The sequence below is a fragment of the Prionailurus bengalensis genome, chromosome E1, assembly GCF_016509475.1.
Source record: "Prionailurus bengalensis isolate Pbe53 chromosome E1, Fcat_Pben_1.1_paternal_pri, whole genome shotgun sequence".
NCBI lineage: Eukaryota > Metazoa > Chordata > Mammalia > Carnivora > Felidae > Prionailurus > Prionailurus bengalensis.
This window is the reverse complement of record NC_057347.1, coordinates 7,642,661-7,670,444: the sequence shown is the minus strand read 5'-3', so window position 1 is coordinate 7,670,444 and position 27,784 is coordinate 7,642,661. Positions and strand designations below refer to the sequence as shown.

Genomic DNA, 27,784 nt, shown 5'->3' with positions numbered 1-27,784 from the left:
ATCCTCCGACAGCCATTGACGTCGCCTGTAATGTCTTCCCGAGATGAGAGGCTACCCTCTCAAAGGGAATCCTCTGAACGCGGGCTCCATGGCACCCCCGTGCCACTTCAAAGAGTTGATTTGCCTGATGGAGAGAGATTCCCGCCAGATTAAGGCTTCAGTCATTGTTAATAGATGACTTCAAGAACTACCAGTCTGTTTTGCAAGATTAACAGTCAGGTTGGTTACTGGAAGGCACTTTCAGAGGAATGAATAGTATGGCATTCTGAGCAGCCAAGGTTGAGGCCCCCTGTAGAGGACAAGAGGCTGTAGTCAGTTTAATTTGAGAGGGGACTGATTTTCATCATGGTGAAATGAAGCACAAGGGAGTTCAAAAGAGATTTCGGTGCCAGTCTCCAAAGATACACACTGAGACAGAGTCAAATGTCATGCTTTCAGGACACTGTGTCCTCATGGCATCCAAGCTGAATGGGAAGCCAGGGATCACGTCATTCCAAACTCTTCAGCATGACTGGTTTTTGCCTTTTATCCTTGGAGACACAGCCATAAAACTGACTCGGATCCTTCAATTAGGCGACGGGAGATCGAGGACTCCTTGGTCCTTCACTCCAACCTCTGAGCAACATTTTATCCCATTAGGCTTGTCACACATTTCAATCCATTCCGTACCAGATTCCATCCTATCGGAGATCGTCCGTAGAGTAAAACCCTTTGTGGAAAGAGGAAGAGGACGTCCTCCCTCCAACACTCCTTACCTCGCTTTTGTGTCCCCTGGCACTCTCCCCGCCCCATTCCAGCCCCCGCAGCAACCACTTCCAACTTGTGGTTCTTGCCTCTGACATTTGCCTCCGTGGTGGTAAATACCTAGAAGCAGATATATCAGCACATTGTCAATTACAGCCATTATCCGTCACTGTTCTGTTATGGTGAATGAAAATTTGGCTCCTCTCACAGACCACTGCTTTCCTCCCCTGCATTTTCCCAAGAGTTATCATAATTTTTAACAATAGTCAATGATGTCAACACTGACCGTGAACACATAGTTCGCCGTTAAGCCAAGGTGTATGCCATTATTATATTTTCTCTCAAAAAAAAATCTCTCTCTGTTTCTTCGTATGGCATATCACAATAACTAAGGACCACTTCCGTGGGAGAAGAAACCACTGATTGTATCCTTTATTTCATTTTCGGGAAGGGCACCAAATAAGGAAATAACCTGGAAATGTATTTTTCATTGTTGCTGAACTCTAGAATGCAAGTATAAGTTGAATAGTATATGTGGCACAGATTAATTGGGTAAACCAAAACCTGATGGCATTGAATGCTGGATTAGACACAAAATCTGAAGCTTTATCCCTAATCCGCACATGCAGGGGTGGTGGATGGAAGCAATGGTCCGCCTGACTTCAGCCAGCTCTCTCCTCCACAGCCTCCCTCCCTTCTGGCATAGGCCAAGCCTATGGCTCAGCGGAGCTTTTGAAGACATCACCACCACCACCATCATCATTGTCGTCATCATCATCGTCATCCTCATCACCATCATGGTCTGTCTACACAGTCAATTTAATTTGACAAGCACTGATTCCGCTGTGCCAGACCCTGGCTGGGAACACAAAGACAGAACTATAGAACAGCTTTGTGATTAAATGGCTATCGTGTACGAGAAAATGCCATGATAGAAAGGACAAAGTATGAGGAGGTACAGAGAAGGGAATATTGGATTAGGAACAGTGGGGGTCAGTGATAGATACTGGGAGTCATCAAATACGGGGGCATTGGGAAGAACCATTTCTCAGGGCTAAAAAAAGAATGTAGTGAGGCCAGTGAAAGCGTATGTTTCCATTCGAGCTTTTCAATTTGTACTCATTCTGTGCATTATTCAGGATTCTTTTGGGGGCTAATGGCAGAAAACGAACCCAAGTGGGTATGAGCTAAGGAAATGAATCAAGTGATTGCCATCTCAAAAACTGCCGGGTACAGATTTCAGGCATAACTGGGTCCAAAGGCTCATCAGGGCTTGGTGTCTCTTCGTTTCTTAGCTCTTCCCTCTTCTTGTTGACTTTATTCAGGGATATCCTTCACATATGGTGGTAAGGAGATCGCCAGTAGCTTCAGGTTTGTAACCTATGTTCTCAGTGACCTTAGTAGAAAGGGTACCTCTTCCCCCACAATCACACAAAAGTTCCCGGGGCGCCTGGGTGGCGCAGTCAGTTAAGCGTCCGACTTCAGCCAGGTCACGATCTCACGGTCCGTGAGTTCGAGCCCCGCGTGGGGCTCTGGGCTGATGGCTCAGAGCCTGGAGCCTGTTTCTGATTCTGTGTCTCCCTCTCTCTCTGCCCCTCCCCCGTTCATGCTCTGTCTCTCTCTGTCCCAAAAATAAATAAACGTTGAAAATAAAAAAAAATAAAAATAAATAAAAATAAATTTAAAAGTTCTGGAATGATTTTTTTTTTTTTTGGTTGGTTGGTTTGGTTTAAACGTCCGCCATGCTTGTGTGAATCACTCTGGCCAGGGAGACAGACATCTCCGATTGGCAGGTCTAGCTCATGTGTCCACCCAAACCACATAGACGGGGGGATTGGGGAGGATTATTCCTTAAGGAAAATTAAACTGTGGTTACAGGAAGAATGAGGGATGGATGGCAGGCAAACCAACAGATGTCCATGGTTCCTTTCCTGTCCTGATTCGACTAGAAATTTCCCTCTACTATTTCTGAGACCCTTAGGACAAGATTGACAAATTTAGTAAATACAGGCCACCCAGGAAAATTTGAATTTCTGATAAAGAAATTTTTGTTGTTGTTGTTGTTGTAAGTGTGTTCCATGATGGTTATTTAACTGAAATTTAAATTTAGCTGGGCATCTTGCATTTTATCTGGGAACCTGACCTTAGTGCCTCTCAGAAAAAACAAAACCGTTGGAAACACCAAAGCATAAGAAGTTTTTAACAGATTGAAATACTCCCTGAATGTGAGTTTGTTGTTGTTACTGATACCCAAGTTTTGAGACTTTAATTAAAGCAGTGGTCATCAATTTTGCCTGTACACTGGAATCTCTCAAGCACCATTATAAACACTAATGACTGGATCAGGGTATCTGAGGTAAGGGCTTAGAATTTTTCAAGGCTCCCTAGAAGATTTCTGTATATGGCCAGGATTGAAAAGCATGGAGCAAAACCATTAATTCTTTGAAGGAAATTTCTTAATTAGAAAACAGAGGAAGAACAGTCTAGAAGGTTCCCCCAGTCTGTTTAAGCATGCACCACTAGCCAGTCGTCCACTCCGCCTTCTACAAGATGATTTCTGGTTCGCAGAGCACACTGACAAATTTGATAAAAAGTCACCCTTGGAATGATTTGTCCAATGCATGCTGGCAAATGCAGCATGAGTGTAATTTTTACAAAAGAATGCCGACAGCGGAGCCTTCTTGCAAAGACAAAGAATGTGAGAAAGATGGTTAAATTGTTATTTAGGTTAGATTTAATATAAGGAATCTTTGATTTCCTGTAAGTGTTAGCTATGTAGTTTCAATACTTTTTTTTTTTAATGTTTCTTTATTTTTGAGAGAAAGAGAGCGTGAGGGGGAGAGGGACAGACACAGAATTGGAAGCAGGCTCCAGGCTCTGAGCTGTCAGCACAGAGCCCGATGTGGGGCTCGAACTCACGAACCGTGAGATCACGACCCGAGCCGAAGTCAGAGGTTCAACCGACTGAGCCACCCAGGCATCCCCGGTTTCAATACTTCCTGTTGAGCCTTTTCAGCATGGGAGATTTGCAAGTTAACTGAGGATTGTGTTTCAAACGGGTCTTAGTAAAAGGTTATTTGACATCAGAATAGCCAGGTTTCAAGATGGTTACTGTGTTTGCCCTCTGTGTGCCTTCCTCTTTCCTCTGCTCTCTGTGTCTTACATCACGTTGGATTTTGTGACTGTGGCTTTGGCTTTAATCAACTACATTTACATAGATGGATATATATTTTCTCCAATCACTCCAATTACACACAGTGGATCCCAGAACTTAGTCCAGAGATGAGTTGCATCAATATCACCTGGAAAGCTTAATAAACACCCCCACACACACCCCCCTCCCCACACACACACAAGCAACAGGCCAGGTATCTGAAGGTGTTTTCCCTAGATGGGCCATTTGGCTCCTTTGCTCTTAAGATCTCCCATTTGACGTACACATTGTGCTGGACAGGGCAGCCTGTAGACGTGTGAAGGGAGACTTGATGTGTTACGGAGCCCTGGAATCAATCACAGAAACCCGTCCTCTTCAAGATGCTTATGCAATGTCCCTTACTATCGGTGAAGTCAGGAGTCCCTGACTTCCGAAGAGATGATGAGACTGTATCTCCCTGGAGACTTGAACTCTTTGGGTAAGAGACAACACTTCTGGCAGTGTCAAATCTAAGCTCCGCCAGTGGCTCAGTTCCCTTTGAGATCTATAGTGTCTTACCAGTAATTCACCTGCAACAGTAAGACACATTTCACATATAAAGAGCAAATTAAAGTGAGGGAATATGCAAGACTATTTGCAGGAGAAAACTTTGATCTATCAACCGAGCTTCCAACGTCCCTCTGTATAAACGCTGGCTTAGTAAACAGAATGGTGTGAGGTTGGGATATTTCCAGAATGGAAATAAAAAATTCTTCCAAACTCTTCAAAGAGTTAACGATCTCCGCCACTGGGACTTTCTGCATGATTGGGTATGCTGTTAAGCGTAGTTCTGTTTCAGTATGGTAATAGTTTCATAATATGCTTCCAGCTGCTTGCTACCCCAAGTGGCTTGGGGTTATTGGTTATTATTTGGTTATTCAAAACAAATCTTTGGTAAATATGATATCTTTTTTTCCCTCACATTCCTCATTTCTTCCTGCCGGTGTCTCATGCTATGAGGCCACGAGGTCCTGTTTTCTTCCCGTCTCTCATTGCCATGCTAAACAAAGGATAAAGACATACTGTTGTGTGTGAGAGAGGCAGGCCACAGAGACGTTCTCGAATCCAACAGTGGAGGCATTCCATGCGTGTGGAGGAATCCGGTGGCTCAGGGGTCGGTGATCAGCCCTTCAGCTGTTAACATTGAGGTCATCGTTTCCAATTTCTGCCTCGGATAGTAGCAACCTGGAAGCCGGTCCCTCTCATCAGTAGTCAATGAGAATGATTTACTGGTGCCGTTACACTTCCCCGGGGGAACAATTCTCATGGCTTGGTTGGCCAACAAGATTTATCTTGTAGACATCGCCTAGTTAGGGTCTCTGAGCCCAGCCGACCGGTGGAAACTCAAGTAATTTTTCTGCCCTTCAGATCTCAAAATTGCAGCTTCAAGGAATGATACAGATGATCTTGTCCCGTGGTTTTTGCTCTGGGCTTCAGGGAGATGTTGGGTCAGTGGAATTGCTTCATGCTAAGGCAGAGTGAGGGGTCAGAGAGTAAATAGGGGACTCTTTGCATCTTCTTCCTGCTTCAGACAGAACCACTGTGTCTTTTAGATGTAGGTTTCGTATAAGATTTTGTGTCATCCAACGGAGGGCATTCATTTGGGGTTTTGGCCTGGGCATCATATGTTATCCTGCTCCAGTAGCCGCCCAACTTCCCTTCGAGGATTTACCTTCACCCCCCCCCCCCCCCCCAGGGATGGTTTTGGTGTCTCTTCTGCAGTGGAAGATAGAAGGGGCCTCTGGATTTCCTTCTCCCAGCTCTCCCTGTTTGCTGGCCCAATGCTACCAGTGAAAAGCCCGCCTACCCCTAAGCATCGCCAATCACACAGTGGAACTTTGGACAGTGAATGAGGAAGGCAGAGGCAAATAAAATGGCTGGGATTCATCCATGCCATTGGGCAGCACCGTTGCCCAATGTTTGTTCTTATTATGGGTCTGCTTCTACAATGGCTGCTGCCAAGCTCCCTCTAGTGCTTTTAGCTCCTTATCATTTCCGCTTTCAAATCAATTCCATGGCATCTGATACCCTCCTGTTAACTGCTTTATTTTTCCTTGCCATCAAAACACCCTAACTTATACAAAGCCCCTTATTTTGGGAGGACACATTGAGGGCGAGCCAGGGCGTGTACCCTGCCCAGAAGGTCCCTTGCACTAAGTCAGAGCTAAAGACTAGAACTCAGCCCCAGCCTCCTGGTTGAGCTCTTCCTCCTGCCCAAGAGTAAAACTTTGAACTGCCTATGGTGGCCAGACAGCCAGCATAAATGAGTCCTAACTTCTACTTTTCCATAAATGACATGGTCTTCTCAACCCTCTATTTTTTATGCTTTTCATGGGGAAAGGGGCACAGAAAAAAATATTTCTTTGCTATAGGAAAAATGTAGTGGGGAGACAATAATCATTGGCAACTGACACTTTGCTCCAGTGTTAGGTAGACAATAGGGAGTAGTGGGGATTGTGGGAAAGTAGGAAATACTTTCCATCTAAAAGTAGTGGGTCACCATTCAGGTCTAGCTTATTATTGCTCTGGAATAGTTTGGTCCTTGTGTTGCCAGAAATACTTAATTGTTTAAAGATAAGCTGGATATCTGAATTTTTAACTGCAAAATGTTCTGATCTTGTTTGTGATGGCTCAAATTGTTCAAAACAACTATAAATGCCAAGCAACATGTCTCTGCGTTGGATTTAACCCATGAACCATGGCACTCCTTATTCCATCCTTATTCCATTCTTCCTCATCTCCAGCCCATGACTCCCTTTTTTCCCCCATAAATATGTCTATCATCCATACGTGAAGATGTGGATAACTCCTTTGCATCCTGGAAAAGTTTGTTCTGGGAACAAACTGCATTTTGAGTCTTTAGATGCTCTCCGACAGAAGGAAACACGCAAGCTTCATTCATATTCAATCTGGCTGTCCTCATATTCTCAGCTAAAGTTCAGGGTGAAGGAAAAGGTTTCATTAGAGGCTTCATTAATTAGAGTGTTTAGTTTTCCTGTAGGGATGAAATGAGTATGTGTGGAGCAATTCTGTCACATAGATCGTTACCTAGAAAGGTCAGACACGAAGAGATATTGATTTCAGGCATTAAGGATGATTACACTGCAGCACTGTGCAGAAAAAGTCATCGCGATGTATGTTTCCAGATCTGTGAACAAATGGAAGAACATGCGTGGCCATATTTTTAAATGATACAGAACAACGAGCTTTAAAAGTCGCTGGTTTCGGGGCGCCTGGGTGGCGCAGTCAGTTAAGCGTCCGACTTCAGCCAGGTCACGATCTCGCGGTCCGGGAGTTCGAGCCCCGCATCAGGCTCTGGGCTGATGGCTCAGAGCCTGGAGCCTGTTTCCAATTCTGTGTCTCCCTCTCTCTCTGCCCCTCCTCCGTTCATGCTCTGTCTCTCTCTCTGTCCCAAAAATAATTAAACGTTGAAAAAAAAATTAAAAAAAAAAAGTTGCTCGTTTCTAATGAGCCATGATGAAGATTGAACACCGTGTTTTCAGGACTGTGAAACACGCTGTCGGGACCTCCCACAGCAAAAGTCTAGACCAGGGGTTGGCACACTACAGCTTGTGGGACAAACGTGGCCCATTGCTGGTTTTCGTAAATAACGTTTTATTGGACCGCAGCCACGACAATTTGTTTTGTGCTACAATGGCAGAGCGGAGTACTTGGAGCAGACTGTATCGTTTGCAAAGTCTAAAACCTTTACTCTCCGGTCTTTCAGAGAAAACGTTTGCCAATCCCTGTTCTAGACCTCTGAGAGTTTTGAGTCCTGTTTTAGAGATGAAAAATTAAAGATGGATCCCGAGAGTCAGTGTAGCCTCGATTAAAGAGTAGAGACCAAAAGTGGTAGAATTCAAGATTTATTGTGAAGGTTCGCTCAAAAGGAACCGCTCGTGGATTGGATGAAGGGTATGGGAGAAGGTGAAGGCATTGGGGCGGGGGGAGGGTAAAAAGAGGCAGGAGAAGTGAGGGAGGGGTTGTGGAGCAGAGCAGGACTCCTCGGTTTCTTAGAAGCTTGGAGAACCCGTGACGTGCTCCATTTTGAATTGCACCCACGTGCATAATGTCTTGTTTTTATTTTTTTTTTAATGTTTATTTATTTATTCTGAGAAAGAGAGAGAGAGAGAGAGAGCGTGTGCACGAGCAGGGGAGGGGCAGGGAGAGAGAACCCAAAGCAGACTCCACGCTCAGCACACAGAGCCCACTGCGGGGCTCGATCCCGCAACAGCGAGATCATGATCTGAGCTGATGTCCAGAGTCAGATGCTTAACTGACTGAGCCACCCAGGCACTCCAATAGTGCCTCGCTTTTAGATGAGAATTACATCTGAGCTGATGTGTCTCTGGGAGGGGGAGAGGTCAAGATCAGTGAGTGTGGATAGTTCAAGTGTGGAGGCCTCGTTTTATGGGGAAATGCAAAAAATATACAGCTACTGGGGGATGTCCTTCAACGTAGGCTTCCTACCTCTCCTTCCTTCTCCCTGTGAGTTGGAATAGATATTCAATGGTTTGCTTTTAATGTTGAACTGTGAGGTGATCTTGAGAAAGAAGCCATAAATGGTAGAGAAGCAAGAATAAAAGAAGCCAGTGACTAATATAATAGAACATCATCCAGCCGTGGGCACTCTAGTCCCAGATTTCCACCTTCCTCAAACCAGTGCTACATTGATTTGCAGTCATAGCTGGACTAATTTTAATTAATATAGTATATACTCTGGAAAGTTGTCAGTTCTGATTATTTTAACCTGTTGCTAAAAATGAGCATCTAAGGGCTTTGTCCCAAGTTACCAAACTTGTGGACTCCCTGGCCATAGGAAGATCATTTCTTTCATTCCTGATATTGGTAATGTATCTGTTCTCTCTTTTTTCTTTATTGGTTTTCATAGAAATACATTGATTTTATTGATCTTTTCAAATAAGCAGCATTTGAGTCTATTCTTATCTATTGTTATTCTTTCTGTTTTCAATTAGTTCCTTCAACTTATATTACATCTATTTTGCTATGTTTTTCTAGTCTCTTAAGGAGGAAGTTTTAATGATAGATTTGAAACTTTTCTTTTTCAGCATGTACATTTAATTCTATAATTTTCCTCTACACACTGCTTTAGCTACAACCTGTAGTTTCTGACTTTTGTATTTTCACATTATTTATTTTTTTATTTTCTTTTAGATAGAGAGAGAGCAATTTGGGGGAGAAGGGCAGAAGGAGAGAGAGAGAGAGAGAGAGAGAGAGAGAGAGAGAGAGAGAATCTTAAGCAGGCTCCACACTCAACATGGAGGCTGACATGGGGCTCAATCTCATGACTCTGGGATCATGACCTGAGCTGAAATCAAGAGTTGGATGCTCAAATGACTAAGCCACTCAGGTGCCCCTCATACTGTTTATTTTAAAATGTTTTCTAATTTTCCTTAAAACTTCCTCTTTGACACATTGGTTATTTAGAGGTGTATTGTTTAATTTCCAAGTGTTTAGAGATTTTTCTTTTCTATTTCTGTTATTGATTTCTATGTCAGTTCTGTTATGAGCAGAAAACATACTTTGTATGATTTCAGTTCTGTTTCATTTGTTATGGTTTGTTTTATGAAGTCAGATATGTTCTATCTTGGAGAATGTTACATGTGCGTTTATTTTTTTATTTTTTTTATTTTTCAACGTTTTTATTTATTTTTGGGACAGAGAGAGACAGAGCATGAACGGGGGAGGGGCAGAGAGAGAGGGAGACACAGAATCGGAAACAGGCTCCAGGCTCTGAGCCATCAGCCCAGAGCCTGACGCGGGGCTCGAACTCCCGGACCGCGAGATCGTGACCTGGCTGAAGTCGGACGCCTAACCGACTGCGCCACCCAGGCACCCCTACATGTGCATTTAAAAAGAATATATATTCTGGGGCGCTTGGGTTACTCGGTTGGTTAAGTATCTGACTTTGGCTTAGGTCATGATTTCACGGTCCGTGAGTTCGAGCCCCATGTCCGGTTCTGTGCTGACGGTTCAGAGCCTGGAGCTTGCATCGGATTCTGTGTCTCCCCCTCCCTCTACCTCTCCCCCACTCACGCTCTGTCTCTCCCTGTCTCTCAAAAAATGAATAAACGTTAAAAAAAAGAATAAAAAAAAAGAATGTGCATTCGGCTGTTGTTGAGTGGAAAGCTTTAGAAATGCCAATTAGACATAGTCAGTTGATGGAATTATTTAGTTCTTTTATATTCTTGCTGAATTTTTTAATTTACCAGTTCTATCAATTACTTAGTGCTGAACTCTTCAGCTACATTGCAGATTTGTCTGTTTTTTCCTTTTCATTCTGTCAATTTTTGCTTTATGTATTTTGAATCTCTGCTGTTACATGCATGTATGTTTAGAACTCTTGTGTCTTTTGATGAACTGGTCCTTTTGTTGTTATGTAATATCATTCCTTATCCTTGGTAATTTTCTTTGTGCTGAAGTTTATATAGACCAATATAGCCACTACAGATTTCTTTTGTTTACTGTTTGTATAGTATACCTTTTTCTAGATGTTTGCTTTTTCCTTGCCTATATTACTGTATTTATATTGAGTCCTTTAGGCTGCATGATCTAATCCCGTGTTTAGTTTATTTTGATATTTTTTTGTCTTTTAATCAATGTGTTTCATGCATTTATATGTAAAGAAAAATATTTTGATCTACATTTTAATTATCTTTTCTGCTTGTTCCTTTTTTTCCCAATTCCTTTGTTCCCCTTTCCTGATTTATTATGTGTTACTGGAATGTTTTTGTATTCCATTTTAATTTATGTACTATGTTTTTCACTACATCTCTTGGTATAATTTTTGAGTAGATACTGTCGTGATTAAAATATCCATATATATTTTTCCACAGTCTACTTAGAGTATATATTTTACCATTTCTCTTTTTTAATGTTTATTTATTTTTAAGAGAGAGGGAGAGTAGGGGAGGGACAGAGAGAGAGGGAGTCAGAGGATCCGAAGGGGGATCCATGCTGACAGCAGAGAGCCCGATGTGGGGCTTGAACCCATGAACCGTGAGATCATGACCTGAGCCAAAGTCTGACAAACTGAGCCACCCAGGCGCCCCCATATTTTACCATTTCAAATGGAATGTATCAATCTTATCACCATTGAGGTCCCATGATACGCTTCCCTTCGTCTTGCAAATGTCTTGTGTATTACATCTACAGTCATTGAAAAGCCACCATCAGAGAGTGTGTATAATTTTTAGTTTCAGGCATCAAGTATATTTTTAAAAACTTAAAGGATAGACCATTATGTTTATGCAGATACTCACCATGTATGTTGTGTTGGTCTTCCTTTATGTCTTTCAAATAACACCAGGTCATTGTGTGGGTAGTGCAAACACCTTACAACAAAAATATTCCTGATTCATCCCTCCGGCCCCTTGTGTTTTTGCTGTCGTTTATTTTTCTTGTACGTAAGTGTACATATAATATATATGCATAGATAATCCATACATTGTTGTGATTATTACTTAAAAAACCCGTTATCCATTACATCGATGAAGAATAGAAAACTACGTGTTTTATTTTACCTTTATTCATTCATTCCCTGATGGTCTTCCTTCTTTTCCATAGATCCAAATTTCTGGTCTATGTTATTTTCCTTCTGTCTGAAGAACTTCTAACATGTTTTGCGAGGCAGACCCACTGGCTGATGTTCTGACCAGGCTTCTATAGGTTGTGGGTTTTGGGGTTTTTTTTTAAACTTTTTAATGTTTATTTATTTTTTAAATGAAAAAAATTTTTTTTTAATGTTCATTTATTTTTGACAGAGAGAGAGGCAGAACATGAGTGGGGGAGGGGCAGAGAGAGAGGGAGACACCAGAATCCAAAACAGGATCCGGGCTCCAAGCTGTCCGCACAGAGCCCGACGCGGGGCTCGAACTCACGGACCGTGAGATCATGACCTGAGCCAAAGTCGGATGCTCAACCGACTGAGCCACCCAGGGGTCCCAGAAATGAATTTAAAGAGAATAGAAAAATGGCGAGGGGTGTGGGGGGAGGGGGCACCTGGGTGTTTCAGTCGTGAAACATCTGACTCTGGCTCAGGTCATGATCTCATGGTTCGTGAATTTGTGAACTCGAGTCCCGCTTGTGGGTGAGCCCTGCTTCTCTCTCTCTCCCCTTCCTCCCTTTCTCTCTCTCTCTGCCCCTCCTGGGATTCTCTCTCTCTCTCTGCCCCTCGCTCACTTGCTCCCTCTCTCTTTCTCTCTCTCTCTCTCTCTCTCTCAAAAAAAAAAAAAAAAAGAATAGAAAAATGGAAGATTTCCCATCTCTTGAGTGTTCAGATACTTCATTTCTGCTGCTTGGTACTTGATTTCCGCTCCTTGATACAGACCTAGGGGGCTTCTCCTGAAGACGCCTGCCTTCACTGATCCACACTGGTTTCAGGTTTCCTTGATTCCACGTTGAAGGATCCCAGAAGAAAAAACAAAATGGAAATACACCAGTCCACATTCTAGTCTTTTCCCATTTTCCTGCGACTTAATTCCCCAAGTCCCTGACTAGCTACTCCCTGCTCTCTTTATCCAGATTTTATAGATGCTCTCAGGGAGAAGGTCAGGGTAGAGGGTATTTATCTCAGCTTCTCGGAAACCGGAAACACCCCTAGATTGTCATCACTAGCAAGCCCCTTCCCTCCACCAGTAGGATACTCTAAGTCCAGCATAATTTGGGACTTGTTTTACCTGCAATAAACTATCAGATGCAGGGATACAAGAGGCTGGGCAAAGTCTAGCCTGAGCAATAGGAAAATTTAAGAAGTAAGGCAAACAGCTGTGCTGAAGTTCTCATGGCAAACTGTTACATTTGGGCTGTAGGAAAAACAGCGATTATTCTCCACGTACAAAGTAGATATATATATATATATTTTTAGGGAGTAACTCATTCTTCTCCCATTTTGTACTTAGAATGCATTATTTAGAACAGTCTCAATATCCATTTTAATACTTGACCTACATAAAGTTGTTAGGTATCTGATATCTTTGTTGGTTCAAGTTGGGGAATGCATCGCATCGTGATTTCATTCAAGTTTCAGCCCTTTTAGGAATAAGCCTTAATTCTTTTTTTTTTTTTTTTAATTTTTTAACGTTTATTTATTATTGAGAGGCAGAACATGAGCAGGGGACGGGGGGGAGAGAGAGGGAGACACAGAATCGGGAGCAGGCTCCAGGCTCTGAGCTGTCAGCACAGAGCCCGACGCGGGGCCGAACTCACGGACCGCGAGATCGTGACCTGAGCCGAAGTCGGACGCTCAACCGACTGAGCCACCCAGACACCCCAGGCAGGAAGAAGCCTTAATTCTATTGAGCCTATGCTTTGCTTTTCTGGTTTACATTACTTTTTCAGACATCCAGTGTGGTCATGCTCTTCCCTATTTTAGAGACAGGAAAACAAAGGCCAAAGATTACTGGGTTCCCACCGAAAATTCTTCAAAGCCCAGCTCTGCCTCATTATCTTATCATCTGGTCTCCTGGAGAAGAAACGTGGCAGGTGCTGAAGATTTTGGCAAGCATGCCGTATGAGAAAAAAATTCCTAAACGCAGAGCAGAGCTTCTAAACACAAGAATAGTTATTATTATTTTTTTACTTTAAATTTTTTTTTTCAACGTTTATTTATTTTTGGGACAGAGAGAGACAGAGCATGAACGGGGGAGGGGCAGAGAGAGAGGGAGACACAGAATCGGAAACAGGCTCCAGGCTCCGAGCCATCAGCCTGGAGCCTGACGCGGGGCTCGAACTCCCGGACCGCGAGATCGTGACCTGGCTGAAGTCGGACGCTTAACCGACTGCACCACCCAGGCGCCCCTATTATTTTTTTATTTTAGAGAGAGCGCTCACATGGGCAAGCAGAGGAGAGGGGCACAGGGGGAGAGAGAGAGAGAGGGAGCCCTTCCCCACATTCTTCACCTAACTCTCTGACACAACAGCCACATGAGTGCTCCTGATACAATGTAACTGCTTCTGTCCTCTTGGTTTCCTTCAACCCCTTCTGGAATCCCCTTTCGAAGACCGAAGACCGAAGACCGAAGACCGGGGTGGAGATGTAAGAAGTTAATTGCCTCTGCTTCTAATTACCTTTTTTTTTTTTTTTCTCTCGAGGGCAATGGATTAATTATCAAGACACCAACCACATGTTAGATTCCCTGAGTGAAAGACACTTTTCTTTTGACATGATCACACTGTGTTAATGATACTCATCGCTCCCAGAATACTGCTAAAATTATTGTCCCTGACCAGGTTGCTTACAGAAATATTCATCCAGGATAGAGCATTAACCACCCCCCCCCCCCGATTGCATATTAAACAAATTTTGTTTTTCAAACTGTAAAATTACTGAGCCAGAAAAAAAAAAAACACATTAATTAAAAATCGGAGCCAGCCCAGAACTACATTTAAAATGTTCCAGAAGTGGCAATTTAAAGAGTTAGAAAATACCACATTTCTCTATGTGCCTCCTGTACCAAATAAAACTGTTCATATTTACTCTGCAGGGCGGACCAGCGCTTTTTAAGGTTTGGTTTCTTAACAGCAGTAAAGGGAGTTTTAATCAACCCCAAATTGGCTTCGGGTCAACAAGGACAGAATTCAGTTTGCCAGAAGCACTGCTCAATGACTCAAGACCCCGAAAGCATGTGTTTGTGTCGCCCGGACATTCAGAGCCTGGGATAAAGATGGCCACCTCTAAATTCCAAGTTCCAATCAAGTGCTGATCATTAATACTGAGAACTCCTCAGGCAAATTCACCTTGAGGTACACAGGGAAGTGGATCTCACACCCGAGGACCAGAATCCCCTGGAGGGCTTATTAAAACACAGATGGTCGGGCTACCATCCCCAGAATTTCTGATTCACTAGGGCGAGGGTGAGGCCCCAGAATTTGCATTGCCAGCAAGTTTCCAGCTGTTGTTAAGCCTGGTGGCCCAGAACAACACCTTGGAGGATCACCGATTTAAGTTAATGAAGACAGCACCAAAGATATGGTGCGATTACTTACCCCAGGGAAAATTGCATCCTTCATCTGGAGGATGACGCTATATTTCCAGCTTTACGTTTTGCTTGCCTGTCTCCTTTTTTCCACCATGGACCTGCTATTTTGGCTGTATTATTGGTAGTATCCCATTGGTGGGGTGGGGGCTGTAAAAAAACAGAAAGGTGAACTCCAACTGCTTGAAGAAGTTATTAAATAGATTTGTGTTCAGCAAACACGAGTTACTAGCTCACAAAGGTGAGGTCCAGGTGTTGAGTGGCCTTCGGTGTTGCTTGATCAGTGGCCCAATCGTGTTTTCACGGAACCACATACTTGACTTCCGTGTCTCTGCTCTGTAAGCCACAGTTTGGGTCTCATCCTAAGACTGGTTCCCTCTGTGGCTTTAGGATGGCTGGCGCAACGATGAAGCTTACGGGTGACTGTTGGGAGAGCAAGTGACTTCCCCGGGGCTCTTTTCAGAACAAAGAACAGTCTTCCAGAAGTTTCCGGCAGGTCTCTCCTTCTGTCTTCTTGCCCAGAATTAGGGCACATGCTCATTCCAGAACCAGTCACCGGCATGGTAGACGGATTTACCTTTTGCCTAATCAGACCGCTTCCTAGAACTGGCGATGGCATCGGATTCTCCTGAGACCCATGGTTTGCATGACTGTTGACGTACTTAGAACTGGTATTTTCTTGGGAAGAAAGAAAGGAGAACGGGTACCGACCAGCAATTAACAGTGTTCATTATACTTTCTAAGCCCTTCTGAGAATAGATATTTTTAGAAAACTAGAAAGCCAACTGAAAAAAACTATTTTGTGTTTTTTCAAGGCATGAAAGTTTTTCAGGGAAAGATTTTTCCAGAAGTCGTTGGCCAATGGGAAAAGCAGAGGCAGCGTGGCGGGGCTAGATTTGAACCTCAGAATCTGCCGCTTATTAAGAATGAAGCCTTGGTGGGGGGGGTACACCTGGGTGGCTCTATCGGTTAAGTGTCCCACTCTTGATTTCAGCTCAGGTCATGATCTCACAGTTAGTGAGATCGAGCCCCATGTTGGGCTCTTTGCCCACAGCATGGAGCCTGCTTGGGATTCTCTCTACCCCGCACTCTCTACCCCTCATGCTCTCTCTCTCTCTCTCTCTCTCTCTCTCTCAAAAATAAGTAAATGAAATAATAAAATTAGCCCACATGCAATAAATGTGTGCACACACCATGATCCAGGGAGCACTCCTTCACATGCATTAGTGTGGTAATTATATCCAACAAGGAATCCAAGTCCATTCTTTTGACCTCTTCTTCCTAGAGGAAGTTTGTTGGTGTCCAGTCGTCCCTGAATTCTTCAGTTACCTAAACATTTAAACGTTGTATCAGAGTCAGATACCGAACTTTGCCAAGGCTCTATATCAAGCTCAACATTTGGAAATTTCCTGAGTCTTTGCTGTTCTCATAAATTGAGATCATCTGAACTTTGCCAATTGCTGTTCTAGTTTCAATGTGTGCGCACAGAGAGAGAGAGAGAGAGAGAGAGAGAGATGCATAAGAAAGAATGAGTCTAAAAATGGGACTTCAAAACAACAAGGAAGAGAGACACACAGCAAAAAGAAAGGGGGAAGAGAAAAAGAATCACCACTATAAATCAGACCCAGGTCGCGTGTTTGCAACTGACTCAGTTATTATCACAGATGGAGACAGTTCCAAGAGATCGAGCCCCTGTTGTGGTCCAGATCCTCTGTGCCCATTTTTTTCCAGTCCTAACAACCCCGAAAACTGTATATTATCCTCATTTTAAAGGTGAGACAACAGAAGCTGAAAGGTGAATTAAGTCTTCATTCTTTTTTTTTAAATGTCTATTTACTTATATATTTTTTAAAAATTTAGTGTTTAGGGGTGCCTGGGTGACTCAGTCGGTTGAGCGTCCGCCTTCAGCTCGGGTCATGATCTCACGGTCCTTGAGTTTGAGCTCCGCGTCGGGCTCTGGGCTGATGGCTCGGAGCCTGGAGCCTGCTTCGGATTCTGTGTTTCCCTCTCTCTCTGCCCCTCCCCTGTTCATGCTCTGTCTCTGTCTCAAAAATAAATAAACATTAAAATTTTTTTTTTTTTAATTTAGTGTTTATTTTTCAGAGAGAGGGAGATCATGAGATCATGGCTTGAGACAAAACCAAGAGTCAATGCTGAACCAACTGAGCCCCCCAGGCGTCCTACATGCAGGATAACTTTAATGCATTTTCTCAGTGTCACCCACCAGATACCGACTGACCCTGTGTGTTCGCTATCAAGGCTCGGAAGGGCAACGTTCTCATCCTTTACATGGCGGCTGGTACGCTCACCGCCTACTCTTGTCCCCCATCCGCTCCTCCTGTGGTCCTTTTGATATCATGACCCACCTACGGGGGCTCCTTTCCACCTTCTCTCCCATCTGTCAGCCCATCTCTGCCTTGAGCCTTCCCCCTGCTGACTTTCTCAGTTAGCCCTCTTCGGAACCTTCTACCCTGCCATGTCCTTATCTTCAGCTTATTTGCTATCAAACTACCCACACACTCTCAGCTTCTAGATCAGTGTCTCCTGTAGCCTCTACAATTGCACAGTAACTTCTTGTTCCCAGGGTCCACCCTTCCTTCAGTCCTCACTGCTTCATCTTCAAAGAAAATTCACTGATCTGCATAATATTCTCAGATCTCTTACGTTTACACACCCACTGGCCCAGTACCCTCCTCTTTTCTTTCCAGGCTGGCTACCCCTCAGCATATCCCTTAGCTGTTTTCCTAAATTCCCTGAGATGAGAAACAACACACCCACTTTTCTCTCCATATTTGGGCAATTCCAGGCTTCGTCCTCTAAAGAGAGCATGTATTTTTCCCCCCAGGGGTCATAGCCCTTTCTGCTTTTTGTGTACTTTTCCTGCCTTATCCATTATTTTCCCTAAAAAAACTCCATCTTGAGGTGCCTGGGTGGCTCAGTCACTTAAGCGTCCGACTTCGGCTCAGGTCATGAGCTCACGGTTTGTGGGTTCGAGCCCCGCGACGGGCTCTGTGCTGACAGCTCGGAGCCCGGAGCCTGCTTGGGATTCTGTGTCTCCCTCTCTCTCTGCCCCTCCCCTGCTCATGCTCTGTCTCTCTCTGTCTCTCAAAAATAAATAAATGTAAAAAAATACAAAGAGGGGCGCCTGGGTGGCGCAGTCGGTTAAGCGTCCGACTTCAGCCAGGTCACGATCTCGCAGTCCGGGAGTTCGAGCCCCGTGTCAGGCTCTGGGCTGATGGCTCAGAGCCTGGAGCCAGTTTCCGATTCTGTGTCTCCCTCTCTCTCTGCCCCTCCCCCGTTCATGCTCTGTCTCTCTCTGTCCCAAAAATAAATAAACGTTGAAAAAAAAATTAAAAAAAAATACAAAGAAAAAGAAACCAACTCCGTCTTTATGTATGTGTAAAAATGAGGCAATTATTTGAAACTATCAAAGAGCTGGCTGTGCAGGTGATATGGGGGCTTGGCATAAATCGTGAAGGGAGTGAAGAATTAACCACTGTCTATTCAAATCTTTCACCCATTTTTTGGTTTGGTTGTCTTTTTACTGTTGACTTGTAGGAGTTCTTTATATAAAGGTCTGATAAGACCCTTATCAGATAGGCAATTTGTAAATGTTACCTCCTATCCTGCGGCTTTTCCCTTTCTTGATGGTATCATTTGCAGCACAAAAGTTTCTAACTTCGATGTAGTCTAATTTTCCTATTTTTCCCTTCTGTTGTATATTTGCTGTTTTACCTAAGGGGACATAAACTACAAAGAGACTTAGGGGGTAAAACCCACTAGGATCGAAGTAAATAACATTAGAAAGATAAATACAACACAAGTATTTAAGAAAACGCGTAGCCAGCCACTCCTTCTTAAGTTCTGTTGTTCCCTGTGTAACTGGCTTTGTCACAGAGAACAGTGTCACCTGGAGTAATCTTGACGAGTGGCCTCATGCGGTGCGGAGAGCAGCTTGAGTCACGCGGATGCCCTGAGTCACAGGCGAGAGCTGGTCCAGCCAAACTGTGCGAGAGAGAGTTGCCATGGAAACATCCAGGTCTCCACAGTGCCCAGCCTGATGTCGGAAGTCCTGATAGTGGCTTTGTGGTTGCCTCTCCTTTCCTAAGAGAGGGCCCCTGTGCTGTTGTGGTATTTCTAAACCAGCCATTTTTAGCTACTAAAGAACCTTGCTTTTCAATAGCTCTCTCTGTCTCTTCTCCTTTCGCCCCACCTTTAGTGGCAGCCTGGACCCATATCTGGACCCATGTTTTTCAGGAACTCAAGCACAAGCCCAACCGTATTTATTATCGAACATTCTCCTTGTACAAGAGCGGAAACATGGGCCTTTGATTCCTTTTGCCCCCTCTGAAACACCAGAACTGTTCAACAGCATCCTGAACCGGATTCGAAGTTCTGTGGAGGCTCAAAAAAAAGGGGGTGGGGGAGATTATATCGGATCGTGTCCTTATTTTCTGACGAGAGGCGACCGGCAGGTTTACTTACATACAGAGGCAGCGCTAATGCGAAACTGAAGGCAAGAGTGATCACCGCACGGGGTCTTACACGGGTGGTTTTCCTCTAGAAGACCGATCCTCCACCAGCACCCCTTCAGGTGTCCAGGTGACACTCTTGGAGTTATCGTTCTCCGCACCCCAGGTCCACTCCATTAGGAAATCCCGCTGGGTTTCTTTCCCTAATGTCTCCAGAACCTGACTTCATCTCCCGCCTCCGCCGCTAACACCTAGCTGATGTCATCTCTTGCCTGGATCCCTGCACCCGGACTTCCTGCTTCTCCTTGCCTCCCCCCACGCCCCCGATAGAAGCTAGAATGGCCTTTGCCATCTGAGTCAGAATGTCTCCCCTCAGCCCCAAACCCTCCGACAGCTTTCCATTGCAGAATAAATCTGTATTTCTTAGCCGTGTTGACGACCCCCCACCCCCATCCCCACCACATGACCTGTGTTTCTGAATCTTGCTAACTCTACTCCTTTTTACTCGCTCTGCTGTATCCACACTGCCCCTTGCTACTTTGTGGGCAGTCCAAAGCACTCTTGCCTCAGAGCCTTTGCCCTTGCTATTCCCTCTGCCTGGAATACTTTTCCCTTCATTTGTCACTTCCTCCTGCACAAATGTCACCTTAAAAAAAATTTTTTTTTTAATGTATTCATTTTTTTTTTTTTTTGAGAGAGAGACCGAGAGAGGCAGCATACAAGTCGGGGAGGGGCAGAGAGAGACGGAGACACAGAATCGGAAGCTCAAACCCACGAGCCGTGAGATCATGACCTGAGCTGAAGTCGGATGCTTAACCGACGGAGGCACCAGGCGCCCCTGCACAGATGTCACCTTAGAGAGGCTTTCCCTAACCACCCTGTAGAAGATCAACATTCGCATATGCTATACTCTGCTTTAATTTTGCCCATGGCACTCATCCCTGCAGGACCTAAGCTTATTTATTTGTTGCCTGTTTCCTCCCACTAGGAATATAAGCGCCACCAGGGCAAGAATGTCTGTTTATTTACGCTATATGAGTAAATTACAGCGCAGGGATTGAGAACGATGTCGCGGCAGTCCAACTACCGCGGCCTGAAGCTCAGTTGAATCAGCTGGTGGACTTTGGTAAGTTAAGATTTAGCTGTTTTTGTGCCTCCGTAGCCCCCTCTGTAAAATGGGGGTGGGGGGGGGCAAATCAACGATTACGCCTGCATCGTGGGTTTGTTGTCGTAAAAGAGGTGACAACGGGAGAAGTGTTGAGAGCAGCGACGAGTGGAGAGCAAACGTTCGATAAACGAGGCGTAGCGCTAGCCATTGTGGATGATAATGTACACGGTTGCGTATCAATCACCTTGTGAAGCAGAAGTGGGACTGGAGAGGCACGTACATTAAGTAGTTTTTAAGAAGTTGAACAAGTGGAGGCACCTGGGTGGCTCGGTGGGCTAGGCATCCCACTTGGGCTCAAGTCATGCTCTCACGGTTTGTGGGTTCGAGCCCCGTGTCGGGCTCTGTGCTGACAGCTCGGAGCCTGGAGCCTGCTTGCGATTCTGCATCTCTGTCCCTCTCTGCCCCTCCCCTGCTTGTACTCTGTCTCTCTCTGTCTCTTAAAAACAAACATTAAAGAGTTGAACAAGTGAATAGCAGTAAAGGAAAAGGGAGAAGGTTGGATTCAAAACGAGCCCCCGGGACTCCACTGCACCGTGAAGGGGGCTGTATCTGTGGCTTTCAAAGATGTCATTATTGCCAACAAGTCAAGGTTAACATGGGGCTGGAACCTGAAGAGTGTGATTTACCATTTCCCAAACTCTGTTCCATGGAACACCAGCCCAAAAACAGGCTCCCAGGAAAACATGGTCAAATAAGGTTTGAGAACACTAAACGCTATATCCCTCCTTAGATATTATCAGCAAAGGTCATCATATTAGAGGCTCTGTGAAGTCCTCCTGTAAAGGGTCCCGTTTAACTGTCTCACGTGTTCTCTTTAAGAATATATTTAACTATAGGGGCGCCTGGGTGGCCCAGTCGGTTGGGCATCCGACTTCAGCTCAGGTCATGATCTCACAATCTGTGAGTTCGAGCCCCGCGTCGGGCTCTGTGCTGACAGCTCAGAGCCTGGAGCCTGCTTTGGATTCTGTGCCTCCCTCTCTCTGCCTCTCCCCTGCTCATGCTCTGTCTCAAAAATAAATAAAAACGTTAAAAAAAATCTTTTTAAAGAATATATTTAACTATAGAACTCTTTGTGTATGTTATGTCTACCAACAATCTGCAGAGATTATTTGGAAAAACACCAATGTAACAAAATCGACCCAAACCAGGAGCTGGCTGCTGGTGGGAGGTGAGTCAGACCAGTGGGGGCTGATATCTTGAGGACGGAAAGATCTGCCCAATTGGGGCAGCCAGTTGGAAGCCAACCCAACAGCAGCAGGCCATGGGAACGTGCGTTCATGAAAGAGTCCAGAATATCATGGTGGTAGGAAACTGGAGGCCCAGACAAGCAGCAGCAACATGACAAACAGCACCGAGGAGTGACCAGAGGTAGTGCCTGGGTTTTCTGACACCCCGGAGAGCTCAGCAACCACGAAATCTGGCAGAGGGCCATATGCTAATGTTCAAGGAGGGAATGAGAATGCCAGGGGCTAGTTGGTAAAGGAATCTCAAATTTAAGTGTGAGGTTCAGGGATGGAACCGTGAAAACAAGCAGTGAATTCATCTCTAGGGACCGGAAATGCTCCTGCAGAATTTGGCAAGGAGGCAAAATTGATCCAGACAAGGATAAAAAGTGGGCTTGGAATTTCCAGAAGCTTCACGTCAAGGAGCAAAGTGATAGTCTAGCGATGCCATGTAGAGAAGAAGACTAAGTGTGACCCCTTAAATCCTGCATGATTTAGAATTCGTGGTCACAGACCTGAGCTGTGCCTACAGTGAGAGCCAAGAGGCTGTGACTGTGGGAAAAAGACGTACAAGGATCAAGGCGCCAAGGTGGTCATTACAGAGTGGAAAGTCAACACATCCGTGAGGCATATTCATATAGCAGGTGGCTAAGGGTCCACGGGTATGCCTCCTTTTTGCATCCTATGCCTCGGATCCCCAGCTGAGTGCTGTCTGCACTACAGCAGATTGCATCTCTGAGCTAGCTGGCATCCCACGATGCACTTTGCAGCCAGCCCCAAGGTTGGATTTACAGCCTGTGGCACCCAGCAGGGTAATCACCCTCCTGTTTGGGCTGTTCTGCACCATTTCCTAGGGACAGACTCGCCTCCCAGAGCGGTTGAGGTACTTTGGCACTCTAAGAATGCAACTCTATAGACTTGGTTGATGTCCAAGTTAAGTTTTTAAGCAAGAGAACTTGGCATTAAATTACCCCGAGTGACTGTCATCACTCTGAAGCCAGCAAAAGTTACTCTGCTCAATAAAGTTTTGAGAAATATGTTGAACCTTGGGCAAATTTATGATTCTCTTTTCTCAACTCATGGTTAAGACTATTAAGCCAAAGAATTTTTCCCTCTGTCTCTGCTGGAACTAGATAAAGCTGTTGCCCTACCATTATATTCCAAAATATCCAGTTAGGAAATGAGGCCGGCATTTCTTTAAAAATTTGTATTAGATAAAGCAGAATGCAATTAACACAGAATAAGGCAGACATTTAGCAAATTGCTGTGAGAACAGGGAGAGGAAAGAATGATTCTGTTTAGAATGATAATCGAGGAAGCATTCATGGAAGAGACACCGTTGAGTTAGGCTTTGAAAGGTAAAGAAAAGAATAATGCATTGCTGATTTACTTGCTGGCCTCCAGAGTGTTTCAATCTGGGGAACCTGTCTCAGGGGGATCTCAGAGAGAGTTAAAAAAGAGTCGCTTTGCTTTTAGCTCTAATATTCTGGCCCCAAGTTAATGACCACTTAGGTAAGAATGAGAGCCATTACCGGGTTCTACTCCTGAAACCAATACTACATTGTATGTTAACTAACTTGAATTTAAATAAATAAGTTAAAAAGAAAAAAGAAAGAAAGAAAGCAGTTCTTTCATTTCTCTTAGCTTTGAGCTTCCTTGGGGGAGGGCCATAACAAGCATTTTGTTTTGTTTTCCTTTGTAATGTGGAGGAAGACTGAAAAGCCAGAGGGTCAACTCTAAAGACTCTGTGTGCAAATGTTGATGGGGATTGACATCATTAAGCCCGTGGAAGGGAGAGGTTGCAGATTAGTGCAGTTGCAGAGGAAGAATCAATTGACCTGGAGAAGAATGTGGCAAAAGAGCCTTGCGTGCCTCGGGAATGGGGGTCCTCTTGGATGCAACAAGCCAGAGGTAGCAAGACCTCGCATGGATGTGGTTTGGTGGCACCTTGAAAGCCCGGATGGAGAAGATAAAGGCCGGAGAAACTGACTAGGAAACACAAAGACCATAGACAGTGAAAGCACATTAACTCTCAGGGGCATCAGATACCAGAATACTCTAAAGACCAGACTCCTCCCCCATTTTTTTAGACCCAACAGAATAGGGAAGAAATCTTCCATTGTTACTTGATGTTGAATTCCATGTGGAGTCTGGCGTGTGAGGGCTGTAAACCAGATTCTAATCCGATTTATAAAAATGAAGAAATATTACAGTTTTCCACATTGAGTATCATGGGAAAATTCATGACTGTCATATTTCAAAATCTGCAATGGTACATTAGAATTCCGTATCTAATTTCCAAGCTATTCTGCTGAAAGCATCTTCAATTTTTATATGCATCTTGGAGTCATTAACAGCTATGTCTTTGGAATCAGAAAGAAGTAGTTTGAATAATAACTGTGCTTCTAACATGATTTATAAACAAAAGTCACTTAATATTTTTGAGCTTCAGGTGCCTCCTGTGGAAATGGGGATACCTACCCAACAGGGTTATCATGATGTTAATTGGATAATCCATTTCTGAAAAAAGAGCTTAATTTCTTAGCCGGCACTTAGAATGCCTTCAACAAGCTGTAGCTTCTGTGATTATTTTTGTGCTGCTGGGGTTGGGACCAGGAGTCTGGTCACCTAGGCTCTATCAACACTGGGACAGGAGCTTGGGCAAATCACCTGCATGTCAGTGTCCCCCGTCTTTCCACCTGAGATGCTTGGGAATGACAAATGACCTCACGCCATGCTCAGGAGGGAAAGGGTAATCTTCCTTCCCTGGTGGGATTTATTCCTATTTCTGGAGGGAATGTGAATTCAGGATAAGCTGTGGTCTAGGTAGCTCTTTTGCAAGAGGTAGGAGAGAATTTCTACTTCTCAAATGTCTTTTTTTTTTAATGTTTATTTTTGAGAGAGAGAGAGAGAATTTCACAAGTAGGGGAGGGAAAAAGAGAAGGGACAGAGGATCTGAAGCAGGCTCCGTGCTGACAGCAGAGACCCCGATGAGGGGCTTGAATTCACAGACCATGAGATCATGATCTGAGCTGAAGTCGGATGCTTAATTGACTGCCTGCCACCCACGCGCCCCTAATTCTCATTTGCTAACGTGCATACAAATCTCCCGGTGTTTTAGAGACTTTATCTTTTTAAGTACTCTCTCCACCCACTGTGGGACTTAAACCCACGACCCCAAGATCGAGAGTCACATGCTCTACCAACTGAACCAGGCAGGCACCCCTAAATCTTCTGGTGTTTTAAAATACAGTTTATTAATAGAAAGTTTGAAGTATTGTAAGGCCAACGAATCAGGAGATGACTGCCATCAAAAGAATGGTTTATTACTCACAGTTCCCCAAGAAGGAGGTAGTACACCATGCTGTGGGGGACATACCCAAGGTCAGTCACTGGTCAGAGAGAGAAGGGAGAGCTGTGGCTAGTTTTAGGTGTTTCCTCAGAAAGGAAGGGGTGAACCAGGGTAAAAAGGCTTACACTTAGTTAGGTAATTTCAGTGGTCTCTGGGGCAAAGGGGCCATCCCTAGTTGTCTGGTACCTTCTCCCCTAGTGCAGTGATTAGAACAGTGGCCTGGAGAATGAGAGCCCCGTAAAGAAGGTGGTTGGGGTGCGGGCTCTGGACTGGTTGGTTTGTAACTGGAAAGCAAGCTTGGGGGCGAGTTGCCCATTCACTTTGGGAATTGGCTAGCCCTGGGAGGGGCCCTCCAGGCTCTGCAAGCCCCCAGATGTCAGAGCATCAGAACTACAGAAAATAAAAGACACCATTAATACACCAGGGAATCTTATTAAAACACAGAATTCTGAGCCTCACGACTGAGATTCTGACTTGCTTGGCCTGAAGATGAAGCTTATTTGTTTGCATTTCTTTTTTTTTTTTAACGTTTATTTATTTTTGAGACAGAGAGAGACAGAGCGTGAGCGGGGGAGGGGCTGAGAGAGAGGGAGACACAGAGTCTGAAGCAGACTCCAGGCTCTGAGCTGTCAGCACAGAGCCCGACACGGGGCTCGAACCCACCAACTGCGAGATCATGACCTGAGCTGAAGTGGGATACCCAACTGACTGAGCCACCCAGGCGCCCCTCATTTGTTTGCATTTCTGATCAGCCCCCAAGTAACCCTACATGCGGCTGGTTTGTGGATTATACTCTCAAGGAAGATGAGCGAACGGCATTGTTAGCACCCCAGAAAACATACTCTGAGTAGAGGCGATCTGTTCTCCAACAGCTCCCATCCCGGATGAGGATAGCAGAGGGAAATAGATCCTCACGCTGCCCCCGCTGCGCACAGAACCGGGTGAAAGGGTCTGGTTACTAGCCGTCTTCGTTTCAGCTCTTCAAATGTAGAGACGTTAAGGTCAAATTAAACATGTTGGTGGTCTCAGTATAATTCAAAACGATTGAGCCTGCCCCCCCAAAGGCACTTAGGCACTTAGCGGGAAGGAGGATTCCATTAGTTAATTGACCACCAACCATTCGGAGAACTTCCCCTATGCGAAGGAGTGGACCAGGTGCTGGGGAGATTTTATTTTCAGTTTTACTCAAACATAACACAAAACCTAAGTGTACAGTTTAATGAGTCTTGGAAAGGCAAGGCACGTAACCACAACCCAGATCAAGGAATAGAACATTCACCAGGGCCACAGAAGGCTCCCTGATCCCCAACCCTGCCAGTTACTGGGCCCCCAACAATCCTGACTTCTATCACCAGAGATTGGTTTTGCCTGGTTTTGAACTTTATGTGAATTAAGTTGTAGAGTGTATATGCTTGTGTCTTTTGTGTCTGGCGTCTTCCACTCCACACTGTGAGGTCTGTGTGGTGCTTTGCACAGTCATGGTTCATTCTCACTGCTGTGTAGTTTTCCATTGTGTGAATAAACCACACTTCTTCCAACCTACTGGTGGTGGACATTTGTGGGGGGGGGGGGGTTCTATTTTGAGGCACTGTTATGAGTATTCTTTTTTTTAAATTTACTTTAACCTTTAATAAATTAACTTATTTTTTAAGTTTATTTACTTATTTTGAGAGAGAGAGTGTGTGAGACTGGGGGAGAGGCAGAGAGAGAGAAACCCCTACAGGCTCTGCACTGTCATGAACCCTGAGATCATGACCTGAGCTGAAACCAAGAGTCAGATGCTCAACTGACTGAGCCACCCAAGTGTCCCAAATTAATTTATTATTTTAATTTTTAGAGAGTGGGGGAAGGAGCAGAGTAAGAGAGAGAGAATCTTTAAGCAGGTTCCACGCTCAGCACAGAGCCCGAGGTAGGACACAATTCCCAGATGCTGGGATTATGACCTGAGTCGAAATCAAGTCAGACCCTCAACCGACTGAGCCACCCAGGGTCCCCAATGTTACAAGCATTTAAAAAAATTTTTTAACACTTATTTATTTTTGAGAGACAGAGTGAGACAGAGCATGAGCGGGGGAGGCACAGAGAGAGAGGGAGAACATAGAATCTGAAGCAGGCTCCAGGCTCCAAGCTGTCAGCAGAGAGCCCAATGGGGGGCTCGAACCCACGGACCATGAGATCATGACCTGAAGCAAAGTCGGACGCCTAACCGACTGAGCCACCCAGGCACCCCTGTTATGAGCATTCTTATTCATGTCCCATAGGGACTGTTGGGTATATACCTAGGAGCAGATTCTGTGCATCACGAGAATTTGTATTTAGCCCAAACGACTTCCAAAGCGATCATGCCAGCTTGCACGTGCATCAGCAATGAATGAGAGTTCCGGTCGCTCCACACGCTTGTCAACATGTACTCTCAACAGCCCTTGTCATTTTAACGATTCTGGTGGCTGTGTTGTGGTATCATGTCTTGAGTTTTTAATGGGTACAGGTGGAGAATGTCGGCAAGGAGACTAGAGTGAACGGGAGTGTGGAGGTGAGGAACCTCTAGCCATACTAGGGCAGCTAACCTGGGGGAAACATTTCCGTGGATGAGAAATGTCTTTCAGCAGGAGCTGCAGTGGGACAGGCCGTCAGT

General features: G+C 44.7%; 1 long non-coding RNA gene across 3 annotated transcripts in view; it reads left to right on the top strand.

Moving 5' to 3' along the window:
- The window catches only part of LOC122484981, a 201,557-nt gene that overhangs the window by 125,385 nt on the left and 48,388 nt on the right, over window positions 1–27,784 (top strand). For 2 of the 3 annotated variants that reach the window (XR_006297756.1, XR_006297758.1), the window contains one exon: window positions 20,395–20,532. This is a non-coding gene — a long non-coding RNA (uncharacterized LOC122484981). Of the gene's footprint in view, window positions 1–20,394; window positions 20,718–27,784 lie in introns of those variants that run through there. The other variant, XR_006297757.1, reaches the window with a different exon arrangement.